Source organism: Canis lupus, chromosome 19 (genome assembly GCF_003254725.2).
Source record: "Canis lupus dingo isolate Sandy chromosome 19, ASM325472v2, whole genome shotgun sequence".
NCBI lineage: Eukaryota > Metazoa > Chordata > Mammalia > Carnivora > Canidae > Canis > Canis lupus.
In genome coordinates this window covers 48,271,882-48,287,005 of record NC_064261.1, presented here as the reverse complement: position 1 = coordinate 48,287,005, position 15,124 = coordinate 48,271,882, and the positions used below count along the sequence as shown (strand labels likewise).

Here is a 15,124-nt window from a genome sequence, read left to right as displayed (position 1 = left end):
TTTTCCTGCGACTTCCATGCCCATTCCTTGGAACTTTAGTTTTCACTCGTGTGATCTGTGTTCCCTTTGTCCTTAATCATACGGCCCACCTTGCAAAGCTGTGGGTGTTTTCCATTATGATAAATTTGAGAGGTCTTTTGACTATAGCTGCATTCCTCTTCTTAACTTCTCCTCTCTCTCCATCTCTCTGTCTCTGTCTGTCTGTCTCTCTCCCACTTTCTACCCTTCCCTCAATTTCTGTACCCGCACAGGGACATAGGGAAGGTTCCCCTATTCTCCATGGCTTTCTGTCATCAATTTTACCCCCAAAACCCAGCCCAGCCATTCACACTCTGCTGCCTCGAGCTTTTGCGACATGGGACAAATCTGCAAGGCCAGTGCCTTCATATACAATTGAGCAAGTTTTATTTCATCATTAATGTCTACTAATTTGTTTTTAGGGAAAATTAATTAAATTGCAGTAAGTGTTTCAAAATTGTGAAAATTACTGTAAAACAATTATTCAAATAAAATGTGAATTTTCTAAAAGTAGTGTCTTACTATAGAGAATTAGCTTTTAAAGGACTGTGTTCTGAAAGCCCAGTAGCCACATTTTGTTCAACTACCAAAAAAAAATGCATTTGCCAGTATTTTATGTGACTCTATGGCAGCATTATAAGCATTTTTTCTTTTTTTGCTTTTGGCAGCAAAAACAAGATCTTATAAGTAGGAAGGGCACTAACATCTCCCCACTTTTTTTTCTAAAAGTGAGTGATCTTTTCATTTGCAAATCCTTATGCTAAGTGCCAACCAATTACTGTGGTTATTAACAACCATGTGAACATTTTAATAAACTATAAGAGTAACAATAGATGACTCCCTATTCTAGAGTACCTAGATCTATAACCACTGCTACCTGCCTTCTATACATTAACTTAATATTTATTGCAAACCTATGGACTTGCTTTTATTGTCTGTAAAGAATAAACTCTGACATAGAAAAGTTAAAAAGTTTGCCGAGGGCACACACTTTGAAGGAGCCTGAACACAAATTTTTCATCATAGTAGGTCATTGTCCCCTGCCCTGAGATTTTCTGTCTCATCGAGCACAGGCTATGGAGCCAGATTGGGTAGGTTGAAATCTGCCACTATGACCTCAAAGAAGTTACTTCACTTCTCTTAGCCTCAGTTCCCTCTTTTTTAAAATGCAAATAATAGTTCCAAATTCCTACGATTGAATGAGGATTAAATTAGTTAAAACATGTGAGGTACTTACTGATGCATAGTTAGCACTCAAGAAATGTTAGTTACTAGAAATACAATTCTATGACTGAAAGTATGACTATAACAATTATGCAAATTGCAATTATGAGCATATCATTATATTTATTAATACTGTTGCTAATTCCACAATTTTGTCATACAATAGGTTTAATTATTTCTCCCATGTGATGAAATAGGTACTGCCCTTTCTCTTGTAATTCACTTTAATTCTGTAAGATAGATGTTAATCACAGCACACAGAAGTCACAACAGGGCCCAGTTGTAGGCCAGGAACGTGAGGAATTTTTAAATAGAGCTTTACAGTTTACAACGCACTTTCACATCCTTGCAGGCATTTACCTATATATTCCCACAAGAAAATGTTGCAATAAAATGCTTCATGAGTGTGTTCATTTAAAGTGAAAATGTACTTGAGACTTTGGGGCTTGAGAATTGCCTTTTATTTATTGGTCCAATAAAAAAATATCATATTATCTACTTCATCTACTTTTTCCGCAAGGTGCAATATTGTTATGAATATATTCTGCATGCATTTATGGATTTTATCTTTATCAAATTCAACTTAAATAGCAATTTAATCCAAGAAATCTGGTTCAAATGGGAAAAAAATAACGTGATCATTTTATATTTCTAAAAATCTGCCTTATTTTATTTAGTGATGGAATTGTAGCAGTTTTTAAATGTGTGCTATGTGTTTGAGACTACTCTGTCTCGATTTTGATATAGGTGCTTTTAAAAATTTATTTTACTAAGATGTTTTCTTTGTTTACATCTCACCATTTCTCATAGTTCCTCATTTCTTATGACGAAATGATCCTTTTGCTTACTGCCAAGTGCTGATCTCATTTCAACTTTGATTGTGTTTTAGTCCTTTTAGTCAATACAAATAGTCTTACATTAGATAATCTGGATTAACATCCTGCTTTCCGCTTAGGAATAACTCTACTCATATCAAAATATTAAGTCAATCTTCCGGTGGGGGATGGACAGGGGGCAGGGGGGAAGCCAGTTACAATTGATACTTTAACATTTTGCTCTTATCTCAGGCAGCTACAGTTTCATACTCGTATTGTATGAAAGAAGTTTTAATGTGGCAACATGAGATTTAAAGTCAAGTTTTGGTGAAGGTGGTCAGGACTCCATTAAGGGTGAAGTTTCAGACTTATGCCAATAGGTGCCAGCTAGAGAACTTAAATGAGCGAAGCCAGCCTGGTATAGGACCAACAGGGAGTGAGGAAGAGCTCAGGGATCAAGAGAATGGACATCTCGCTGAAAGCACAGCTGCTATGAAACCCACTTACTGGCTGTCAAGTAAAAATGTGTGTTCACCCTTGCCAGCTCGTAAGACATTTTTTCCCTAGAAATTAGTATTTTTTTAAATGTGAAATCTTCCAATTTTTAAATGTTTGTAATCATTTCAATATTTTTTGAGACACTGCAGTTCACAAAAGTGCCATTGCTATGGTCCTATCTGGCACACAGACATCTAGTCAGTGAATTTTGTTTGGAGGCAATCTCATTTGCTAGACCCCGAGTCACAGCCTGGGGTCTAGCAAAAGTTCCACGTGTTTGTAATCTAAATCTCTCTGCTTACAGGTTCTCCGCCCCTTACACGAAATAATATCAAATCCTCTGAGGCTTTCACACATGTATTTTAAAAGCGGCGTGTGTCTTTGACTTCAAACTCAAATATTTTCTTTTATTGACTCCCTCTACACATAATCTCCTAATGAGAACCAACCCCTTTAAAGATTTCACTTATGTTTGTCTCTTCTTATCTATATTAAATGTTTTGTTTTGTTCCAAAAAAGAAAGCAGCATTCCTTCTTTCCTGCTTTACCTCTCACTACTTTCAAGATATATACCACATCAAAGATGAATCAAAAGACTTTAGCTCGAAAATGCTACATGCCAGACACATAACCAAGGACTTCACTCAGATGCATGTCACCCATAGTGAGAAGTCCCCAAACAGCCAGACTACAGGTTCAAATCTATAGTTGGTCACAGCTCTTTCAACTAGCACACAAAAGTTTAGCCTGCAATTACCACACATAACATCCTAATGATGGGTCTGGTGACAGGAGCCACACACACGGACAGGATGCTTTTCAGATGACTGGTTTTTTTTCAACCTTGCAGGCCCAGAGCCCCGAATGAATTTGCTTGGGCAACTCAGCTCATTTGTCTTGTCCTCTTTTCCTATCAATTCTCCAGCATTTGAAAACACACTTTTACTTTCTCTACACCTCCCTATCCTGGCTTCTTTCCGATTTAGATTTCACTTAGATTACTTTATTCTAGAGAGTAACCTAATTTCTTTCAAAGCCTAAACTCTGCCTTATTTGAGAAAAGTTCAGTATGTTGTTAGCTCACTGTTTCATGTACCATTAAAAAGAAAAAAAAAAAAAAAGACATAGTGAGAACATTCTGATCATTAGTACTATTACCAGATTTTCCATAGTTATTCAATATCTTAAGCTTAAAATTATTCATTTCTCTTCTGTGTGCATTTTTGGACTAAAGTAAAAGATTTGCTATAAATATTTACTTTTCCCATTAAATTAGCAATCATTTATAAACAAAGTAAAGGCAGTGCATACCTGTTTCATTTCTCACAACAGAACTAGTATTTCAGGGTTTTTCTTTTCTCATTTCAGACAATTAATAATGCTTCTCACTTGTCTAGCATTTTCAAAGACATCCATATCCATGGCCTTACTCATATTCCCCAACTACTGTAGGTAGAACAAGAAATCCTCACCACTACTTTTCTGAAGGGAAGCTGAGGAGCAGTTGATGGAAGACACTGTCATAACAGGGATGATGAATGTTGCCAGGTGAGCAGATAATCAGCCACACACATGCTCAACAGTAAGGTATCTGGATGCTAAAACAACTTGGGAAACTTTCAAAAATCCTGATAAATGAGGGCATTACAGCAACTTATAGTGGTAATGGCTGCAAGAATGCTGAGTTCCCAAGCCAGAGACCTGGCTCTCCACTAACTTCTCAGGTCTGTTTTAGTTTCTTCTAGAATTGACATCCTTCCCCTTTTGCCTCTGATATATCATGGCACAATCTTCCCAAACCAGAACTGCCATATTTTTACCTATATATATTTCATATTCCTTTTTTGGAATAAGACCTATATCTGCCATATTAAATTCAAATGCCTCCATTGTCTACCAAAGATATAAGGACATTTGGCACCACCATATGTTCCCATTTCAGTTTGCTTGTTCATGTATTCATTTGTAAAAAATTCCTACTGATAACTATAAGCTAGGAATTATTTGAGTAATAGGAATGGAAAATATAAATAATATCCATTCCATAACTGTAAAAATGATCACGGATAGGGATCTAGACATGTCAATAATTGGTTACAAAATAAAGTGAGTGTCCTAAAAAATATTAACCAGTTGCAATGGGAATAAAAGAAGGAGAATATCTGTGTGCCTTGAAATAAAATGAGAAATCAGTGAATTTTCAAAGCAGTGAATTTTCTTTCGGTTTTCCAGGATAAAGAGGGCTCAAAGCATGAGAAAATGGCATTTCCAGCAAAGAGGACAATGGGCAAACGACTCTGCTTGAAATAACATGCCATAACTGGGTAATAATGAGAATGGACTAGGTTATGTGGAAGTGAAGTGCAAGCTGAGGTTGGAGTTTAATGTCACACTGAGACAGTTATACTTTCTCCTAAGGACAATGTGTGGCTTGTGAAGGCTAATAAGGAAAGGGAGGAATGAACCATTCTTCTTCTTTTTTTTTAATTATTTTATTTTATTTTTATTTTATTTTATTTTATTTTATTTTTGGAATGAACCATTCTGTACTAGGTAGTACGGATAACTTGTGGCACCAGAGAGGATAGAGAGGAAGACACAAAAGCATCCAAGGACACGACTTAGGGAAGATATTGCAAGAAATCGCCCCAGTCCTTACCAGCTTGATTTCCAAGGTTAATCAGTGCAATCATTCCCTTGCTTATAATCCTAACTCCCTTGCCCTTCTTGCTGCCTTTTGTACTTTGGCAAACCACAATGGTGGGGCAATTTAATTCTGTTCTATGCCTGCCCATGGCTGGACAGAAGGCACAGCCTGCTACTGTTACTTGTTCTTGACTTAGATTCATAAACAAGAACCTTAATGTTGTCAGACAAACGTGCTGTGCTTTTCTCATATCACTTTGCTAGATAACTGCCTTTTCTCTACCTCAAAGTCTACCTGCTACCCCAATCCTACATTCAACACATTACCAGGCTTCCCTCTCCATTAAAAAGCATGAAATGGTAAAAAAAAAATTTAAAAAAAAAATCACAAACTCTGAGATACTACATCTACCCACCTACCAACAAATGAACTCCATGGTTGCATTACTAATGTGTGTGTGACAGACGTCACATGTAGCTACCATAGAGCAACATAGATATAGACATAGGCATTGCTATAGATATAACTGGTGTTTCTATCTGAAGTCAACCCCTCCATTTGTACACTAGACCCAATCCTCTCTCACCTCAATATGTTGTACCATCAATTCTCTACTACAGGTATCAGTTTTCCCCTCTCTATATGTTTCCACTGTTACACAAACAAGCTGTATTTTTCCATCTTTATCTCTTTATAAACACTACATCCTTTTCTGGTTACTACTCAAGTTACTACCTTGCTCCCCTTTACAGGAAATTTTCTTGTAAGCGTTGTTGACATTTGCTGCCACCAATTGCTCTACTCCCATTCTCTCTGAAACCCACTTGAATAAGGTGTTTTATTAGAAGTACCATACACACTACTTTGTGAAGGTCATTTGTCATCTCCACTTTGCTGTGTCTAATGCCAAGTTCTCAGTTTCTATCATGCTTGATCTAGAAGCTCATTCCTCTCTTGGTGGCTTCCAAGATCTCACAGTCTCTTCATTTTCCTCCTACTTTAGTGCTTCCTTATTCTGAGACTCTTGGTTTTCTTCTCTTCTCCTCAACCTCAGAATTCTGGATACCATAGGACTTGATCATAGTATCTATACCCGTTAGGACCTATACTCGCTTCCTTGAAGGTCTCATTAAGGCTCATGGTTTTAACTATCATCTATATATGTCTGACTTTCAAGTGTTTCTCCTAAAATTGAGATTCTAAGTTTCAGAGATCTAATTTCACCCTTCTACACCTACAGATGTTTACATAACTAAAAATTGGATGTAGCTTGAGATGAATATAAACTCAAATGCCTACTAAATATTCTGACTACATACCAAGTAATTCCTTACACACCAAATTTTCATACCAAAGCTATTATCCTATGTTTTTGTGTCCTCAAGATCCAGCTACAAAGGAGAGAGGAGGTACGAAAAAGAAAGGGTTAAACTTCAAAGAGGAGAAAACAACTTCTTTCATATGATGCACTACTTTCCCCATTCCTGAAAGACTTCTACAGGAAATGGAGTTAGAGCTCTACACAAACCAACTCAGAAAAACAGAACCATTCTTACAAGATACTTATCTGCTGACAATCAAAAAAAAAAAAAAAGAAAGAAAGAAAGAAAAAAAGAAAGAAAGAAAGAAAGAAAGAGAAAGAAAGAAAGAAAAGAAAGAAAGAAAGAGAAAGAAAGAAAGAAAGAAAGAAAGAAAGAAAGAAAGAAAGAAAGAAAGAAGAAAGAAAGAATTCTTTGGTGCAACATTTAAAAAGCATGAGAAATTTGCATAGATGCTAGTTAAAAAAAGCTGGATAATAACAGTTTCTAAGAAAATAAATGAAGAAGAAAAAGCCTTTTTAACCCTACGGCTGCATATACTTATATAATCTTCAAACTGCAAATCAACTATGAATTACTCATTATTTCAGTATCTATATATTCCAGCAGATATTTTCTATGGCCCAAATGTCTTTTTGATATAGTTGAAGTTCAACCCTATTTGTGCTTCATACAGTTTTGCTGTCCACATGGATGCCCATTGAAAAGTGATGACTATTTAGAAATTTTAAAGAATTTTTGTTCTCTAATTTGGCTGACCAAGTTAACAGATGTCTCATATAAGACTTTTTATACTAATTCTTCCTGATGTTAGCAACATTTCAAGTTAAAGACAAAATTACAGCCTGCCACCTCTCAGCTTGACAAAGCTGCTAATCCCTTTTTACTCACTTTCGGCATTTGAGATTATTTAGATCTTCATCACCTTCTCTGTTTCCTTATTAAGAATGTCTGATCTGTTGTCAATTTTAACTAACTAATTAATATATTGTTGACTTGATCCACACCTTAATAGATAAGAGTCAAACAGCTCAGGACTTAAGCTGTTGATCTTGGTATTAAGTGTAATTTCTAATAAATTAACTGTAGGTATGTGCATGAGGAGAGATGGAAGTTTCTTCATTACTTAGGTGTTGTTTTCCAAGTTTGTAGATTATAAAACCTAATAAGATCTTTTTGTCCCTCCTTGTATCCTCATTTTCTGTCACCTTTTGTTAATTTCAGTTATACAACTAATCAAAGAAAAAAAATGCATATAACAAAGTTACCATAAATATGGGGATAGTTACTAGCAGCTGACAGAAAAACTTCACAATAGGAAAGAGGTGAAAATTGCTAGATGAAATGTTAGGACTAGAAGACATTCTAATTGCACACACTTAAAAATTTCTGCTTGGAATTATTTAGTCTTCCGCCTCTCTTGAATCTAGGTCTGCTTTGTGCTTTCAGAGAATTCCCTCATTCCCTTAAGGCCACATTTCAACAATAACAAACCAAGAGATAGGGTGTTAAATACTTGATCAACCAAGTGTTTTAATTTGGGCACAGTGCCAGGCTACCAATTTCTTACTCTTATTCCCACTTAATTGACAGATGGAGCCCAAATGGACTAGTTGATCCAATTTCAATTAAACATTATTTGGGGTAGGAAAGGCACCATCGTGTTCATATTCTCAATAAAGCAAGCCAATAATGTAATAATGGCCTAATCAAAAAAAAAAAAAAAAACACTGCAGCCTTCAACTATGGAACTCAAAGAGCACCCATTCCTCTGTACCAGAGAAATACTTCATTTGCCTTTTGGAAGGCTACCTATGACTTTCAGAAGTTCTGAACAAAACAAACAAGAAAAAACAAAGAATAGAACAAATACTATATGATTAGTAAATGAAAGTAAACCCATAAACCAATATTATCAGTGTCAAGAAGGAAAGATGCAAGCAAATCCTAGGAGATGCTGATGCAAATCTGTCCACATCAAGTCCCTATGTTGACATGTTCTTAGTACAGACTCCTTTGGGGTTTCATGCAGACCAGCATAAGGCTTAACTCAGAATCAAACTTTGATCTCAAGAATTTTGATCAGAACCTCTTTATGGAAGGGGAAATTAAATTTACTAAGATTATGAAAGATTAAGGGACTGACCAAGATGATAGGGAGTGAGAGGCATGGTTATGAGGAGAGCCTCTGGAGTTGGAGTGCTGAGTTAGGATCCTAGGTCCTCATTTAGTAGCTGTGTGACTTTGGGCAGTTTCCATATACACAAAATTGGAATGATAGTAGTAAAATATGTATCCAATTTTTCTGAAGATTAAATGAGATCTAGTTTGTAAAGCATGTGTCACAGAGTTCCTGGCTCATTCTACACATTGATAAATATTGTTAATATCATTATTATTGAGCCAAGACTCTACAAATATTCGAGCTTCAACTCTATGCCAACCAGCTCTACCCTTTAATCATAGACATAGAATGTTAAATAAGACTGTTCTGACCTCAAAAAAAGACAAGTAAACAGACAATTATAATGCAACAAGTTAATTGCTATGTTAGAGGTTAGCACAGAACACTTCTGGTAACAGAGGGATATAGGGAATTTTTTCCGGATAAGATGAAAACGATGCCCCAAACACAGTATTAGATTTTGTGGATAAATATCAAAAATATGGCTCTTTCCCTGAAGTATAAGCGGAGTCTAGGTCAACTCAAACCTCAACTCAGGCCTTTTGATTCCAAGGTCACTGGCATTTGCAGAAAATATGCTTAAATCACACGCAACTGCCTTCAATTCTCTCATCCATTCCTTTGTTTCTCTTTAAATCCCAATAACCATAAAACAGTATCCTATGGAGAAAAGAAATCAAAATAATAAGTAATTAAAGTAAAAGTAGTTATTCGAACTCCTCATTTTTCAATAGGATCTCCTTTATGTGCACATAAATAATAGTTAAAATGTGTACCCAGTAAAACCTGGAAGGAAATTCCAGGCATATAATTGACTCTCTGGCTCTAAAATTATTCTCTCTATATTTCTGATATCATTAATATATTAACCATAATTAAATTCTTACTAGTGTGAAGTAGGTTTTTACACCTTGGTGCCTCTCAAAACTATATTTGATGAGTAATGTGAAAAATATATCCCCCCAACACCTGCTGAGTTCCAACTATAAAATAAGACCGGTAGTAGCAATTTTAGATTAGCATTCAACAATTACCTTACATTTATTAGTTCTTTTAAATGTTTTATTGGAATTGAAACAACCAATATTTGCTCATGTTTCATTAAATCCCATTTTCAATGTTCGGCTCAAACCTAGTGATAAAGGAGGGTCCTTTGAGCTTAGTGGTAATATCATCTAAGCCTGAAAATAACAGAAAAGACTTCAGAGTCAACATCTCTTTGGTCTAAGGTAACAAGAACACCTGAATAATTACTCAAAATTATAATACTAATAAAACATGAATAAAGAGCCACTTACAGTTCATCCGGTATGAATTATTTTAAGCATGTCTAATAAAAGAGAGCTTTAAAAGAGCATTAGCAGAATTTATTTAATTGCAATGTGTGCAGGGCAGTGTTATATTATGTACCTGTGGCTTTTCAGAATCACACATAGTCTTGTACTTAATGTGTATAATCAAACAAGAAAATAATAAAACTGGAAACTATTCTTCAATGGTAAATTTTTGCCCACTGAGCTGTCAATTGTGGATGGATTCATGATTGATCAGAATAATACACAATGGCACGGTGTAATTCTTTAGTGTGATGTTGTAAAATGGAGTATTGCTTCTGTTATTTTATCCAGTTTGCTTTTATATGACAGGGTTTATTGTGCGTTATGTTGTAGCTCATTCCTCTGTTCACAATGCCTACTGATGTGTAATTATGACTTGTCTGAACTGTAAGAAGGAGCAGTAAGTGAAAGGAAATCTGCAAGCACGCTTGATTTATGAGTCCTGATACTATATTACAGTCCTAATCTGCCTGCTTAACTTCGCTTCAGGCTAACTTACTGTATAACATGCTTACGATTAGCACTGTAGCAAGTTGTGGAAGATTTACTCTGAAGGAGCCACTAGATTTTTTTTTTTTAATGATTTAGTCATTATTTCAGTTACAGGTAAGGCAATAAATTATTTCTTTTATAAAGACTTCATGTCAAGGAATGACCATTATTATAAAGGTATTTTTATGTGGTAACAAAGAGCAGTGTGTGGAATGTTTTCTCCGTGTTAAATATCATAATGTTATTGGTTATGTTTTATGATGAAACCAGCCATATTCCTCTTCCTCTTCTTCTTTTTTTTTTTTTTTTCCTGTATACTATAGCTTTTGCCTGGTGTTACAAATGCACCATGAGAATATCTATTTTGATCCAGGGCATCTGATTTTTTGCAAGAGTAGCCAAAAATAGAAATTACTATGGATGAGCAAATGAAAGCAAACCCATAAAGCAATGACCTCAGTGTCAGCAAGGAAAGATGTAAGCAAATTTGCCTTTTTTAATCACCATTCACAAAGACAGATACAGCTGGAGTTAAGCATCACAGTAGCATTATTGAATCCTAGCATATTCAATTCACATGCTTTTAGAAAATTAAAGTTATAAATTACCCTTTGTTTCCTCAGATCCAATCTAAATCACCAATAAGAAAAATCATCTTCTCCAAAGCTTATTTGTGACCAGGTTTTGCTAAATGTCTAGGTGGAAAAAAAAAAACTTGAAAAATCATCTGTAGTTCATAATTTAGTATGAAATAAACAGCTTTGTGAATAAGGACATGCAAGCATCTCTGAGTCACTACAGAAATATCCTTAAACAATATCAATGAGCTGGATATTCCAGAATTTTTAAAAATCCTATCATTTGTAGCATTTTATTTTTTCAATTGTCTTTTGTCCTGATTGAATTCTATTTCCCTGTCTGCTATTTCTCCTGAATATTGCTTCTATAATCAGCGAAACATCGGGTTTGGGATCTAATGAGCTGAAATAAAAATTATTAACTGATTACTTCATGATGAAAAAAAAAAAAAAAAGACAAAGTTCCAGAAGAGTAACATAGAATTAAACTCATGGTGGACAACAGAGGGCTGTTACTGTGAACACAAATATCCTCAAACTTATACAAGTTTGGAAAAGTTAGTCAGAACAATGATCTTTTATAATGAACAATACACCCTATTACATTCTGGAATTGCAAGAAATGCGTTTGCAATATTTTTGGTCATTCCATGCTGAATAATTAGTTCATTTTCTACTTCTTGGCACAAAAAAGTCAGTCTAATTTTAGACTTCTCGAGGTGAATTCACGTTAAGAACCCTTTATCTGATCTAATATCATTTAGTAAATGTATGACTGAGTAGGGGGATTTTTCTCATTTGGGCATCATTGCAGACAGTGTCTGCCAAAACGTGCAGATGATATTTACTGAACTAAAGGTCTACGTTGTGGGAGATAGCCCCAGATATGCACTTCCTTTACCAATCATCAAATTAAATCTGATTCTTAGCCATTTGAACGGATTGTAGTTGGAAATCAGAATGGTTTATATGCGCTGTGGATTCAAGTCGACTTCTTTTAATTTGGTACTTGTGAACTGTTTCTTTAATGGTTTAACTATCAATGGAAAATGAAGGATGGAACTGCATACCATTAGAGTGAGCCCATAAACCATGTACTGTTCTCGCTACACCAAATATTTCAAGGCTGGCATCGCTCACACTCAGAATAGACAACAACAAATCTCCTCTATGCAACCATCCTAATCAGTAAGAACATCATTCTCTTGAATGGATGGGTCTAAAAGCACAGTTATCAGTTATTCTGATGATAAAATCATGAACTAAAAATAGAAGTCAAAGAGTTCTGGGTAGGAACTGTTGGTTAGCATATTTTTAATGACAATTTCTCCTCCCTTACACCCAGTGAAGCTACATATGGAGAGTCTCAAGTGACCATATTTTAACTACAACTCAAGGCACACCTTATTAATTTACTTGAAATGGTGATATATTTAGGACTCTGAAACCATCAATATTTTCCTGCCTTTCACACGCTAAAATGTCCAATTGTAGTCTCTGTACTCAAGAGCTTGAGTCTGATTCTCTAGTCTTCATTCAGGCAAACTTTACATTGGAGTCAATGCTTAGCACAATTAGGTCGTCATTATGCTGTTTAGGAGGCTTTCCTTGGTGAAAATTCATACCATGGGCACATTTGCAATAGTTCTTATACCAATAAGCAAAAGAAACACACACACACACACACACAAACACCTAAAAAGCAAAAAACTCCATGAGGTAAAAAAAAGAAAAAAATATATATATATAACTGTGATATTTGCCTTCATTTTTTCTTCCAGAAGATAATTAAGATACCCCTTGGTTTTCTTTTGACCAGATTTCTAAATAGACAAGTTTGAAGTGCTAAGAGGCCTAACAGGCAGCAACGCATTCTCTGGTTGATAATTATATTATACAGGAATAAATGAATCTCCAACCTTAGAAAAGTCATCTTACCCAGCTGCTTGATCAGCAAGCATTGCTATTTTCTCTCCAAAAGAGGCTTGAATCAGATGTTAGAAAATCTGGGTTTAGTTCCCTTCTCCATTACATATTTCTGAATCTTTGACATAAGCCGTTCCATATGTATCTGTTTTTTTAAAAGGTCTTAATAATTGCCTTAAATACTGGATTTTGTGAAAATTAAAAGCAAAAAAAGAGTGGGAGAATTTTATTAACCGAGACCCATATAATGTGTGTGTATGCATTACAGTCACCAACATGATCGTTGCCGCAGAACTGATTCTTTTTATTGTTATCTCATTGGGCCTACCATCACCAATTGCTCCCCTTAATAATTGCCAATAGCATCCCTGTGGTTTCCCAAACCCTAACCAAATCTATCGGTGGCTGTAGCTCATATGTAGTAATCTTGGCTATACGCTTCAGGTCTCCCCATAAACTCCCAAAGTGCATTTCCCCTCCCAAATACCTCATTTTTGTTTCTTGCTCCTTTATGGAAACAAGCTAACACCTGGAAAAATTTCTCCTCCAACAGCCTTACTCAACTCTGTCAGAGAGGAATTTAAAATCTACATCCTTTGAGAAATCTTTCCCAATTAATAGAGATTTGTTAGGCCATTTGCATCATCCCGTGCCACCTAATCATATCTAAGCCCTGTGTATAAACAACGATAGCAGTGCAGCTTATGAAGCCAATATTATTTGTGTTCCTTTCTACTCAATGTGTTATTTGATATGTATTATAGTCATGCCTGCATTTTTGTGAAGTCTCAAAGTCTAAATAAAGAACTAAGACTAATCATGCTCAGGGAGTATGTCATATTACAGTGGAGCTATGGATTTCCGGTAGATGCTAGTTTTCCTTTTTTCTGATAATTACTCGATGGGAAGACACACTTGTTAGAAAATATTGGGAAAACAAACATGTATTTACCATCTCCTTGAATGACCTCTGCAAGTAAAAAAAAAATAAGTTCTTGATATCAGAAACCTATAATTTAAGCAATAAGTCGTATGGATGAAAATGTTTATAAAATTATATACAGTAGAATTTTAATTTTATTTTTCAATAACCATTGAAAAGTAACATACTACAGACACATAAGTTTTAGCAACATATAGTAAAAGCCAAGTTATTCCAGGATGATGAATAAAATAAAATAAATCTAGTCACATTCAAAGCAAATACTCTACCATAATGGTATACATGTAGTATTGTTCTCTACAGAAGCAAAAGAATCATAGCTTTACACTATGGAAGATGTAATATTTATGGTGAAACATGTATTTGTCCTATTGTCTTTATTAAGGATGGTGATCTTTAACAGCTGTGTCTATCTGAGAGTAATACTGTGCTAAGTACTTAGGCTAGTGACTTGCAACAAAATAGGCATTCATATATCTGTCATTCAGATTCTTAGTGCCTGGCCCTGGGAAAGGCTCTCTGCACCTGTATCTATGCACCTGAGCCTGTCACCTATGTCCTTGGCTCCCCTACTGTTAAGAAAAAGGGATATGTAGTTACACTAACACCCTCTTATCTTCTAGGGGTATGTTCCAAGACCTCCTGTGGATGCCTGAAACCACATATAGTGCCATATCCATAGATATACTATGTTTTTCCCATACATACATACCTATGATAAAGTTTAACTTATAAATCGGGCACAGTAAGAGATTAATGACTGTAACTAGTAATAAAATATAACAATCATAACAATATACTGAAATAGAAGTTATGTGAATGTGGTCTCTGTCTCTCATAGTATCTTATTGTATTGTACTCACCCCTCTTCCTATGATGATGTGAGATGAGAAAATACCCACATGATGAGGTGAAGTGAGGTGAGAGACATAGGCATTGTGACATAGCATTAGGCTACTATTGACATGTGATGACATGTCAGATGGAGGTTCATTTGCTTTCAGACCACAGTTGAACACAACTGAGACAGTGAAAAGCAAAACAGTGAACAGAGGGACTATAGTACAGTTCCAAAGGGAAAGAAAAAAAAAAAACTTTTGGAAGTATCATTGTTTTGTTTTGTTCTGTTTTGTTTTGTTTTG

At 35.3% G+C, this 15,124-nt stretch overlaps 1 long non-coding RNA gene across 2 annotated transcripts in view; it reads right to left on the bottom strand.

Annotated features, from left to right (window-relative positions):
- Nucleotides 1-14,908, bottom strand: part of LOC112649259 (uncharacterized) — a 39,941-nt gene extending 25,033 nt beyond the window's left edge. For both annotated transcript variants that reach the window (XR_007403943.1, XR_007403944.1), the window contains exon 1: nt 14,846-14,908. This is a non-coding gene — a long non-coding RNA (uncharacterized LOC112649259). The remainder of the gene's footprint in view (nt 1-14,845) is intronic.
- Nucleotides 14,909-15,124: the final 216 nt, after the last annotated feature.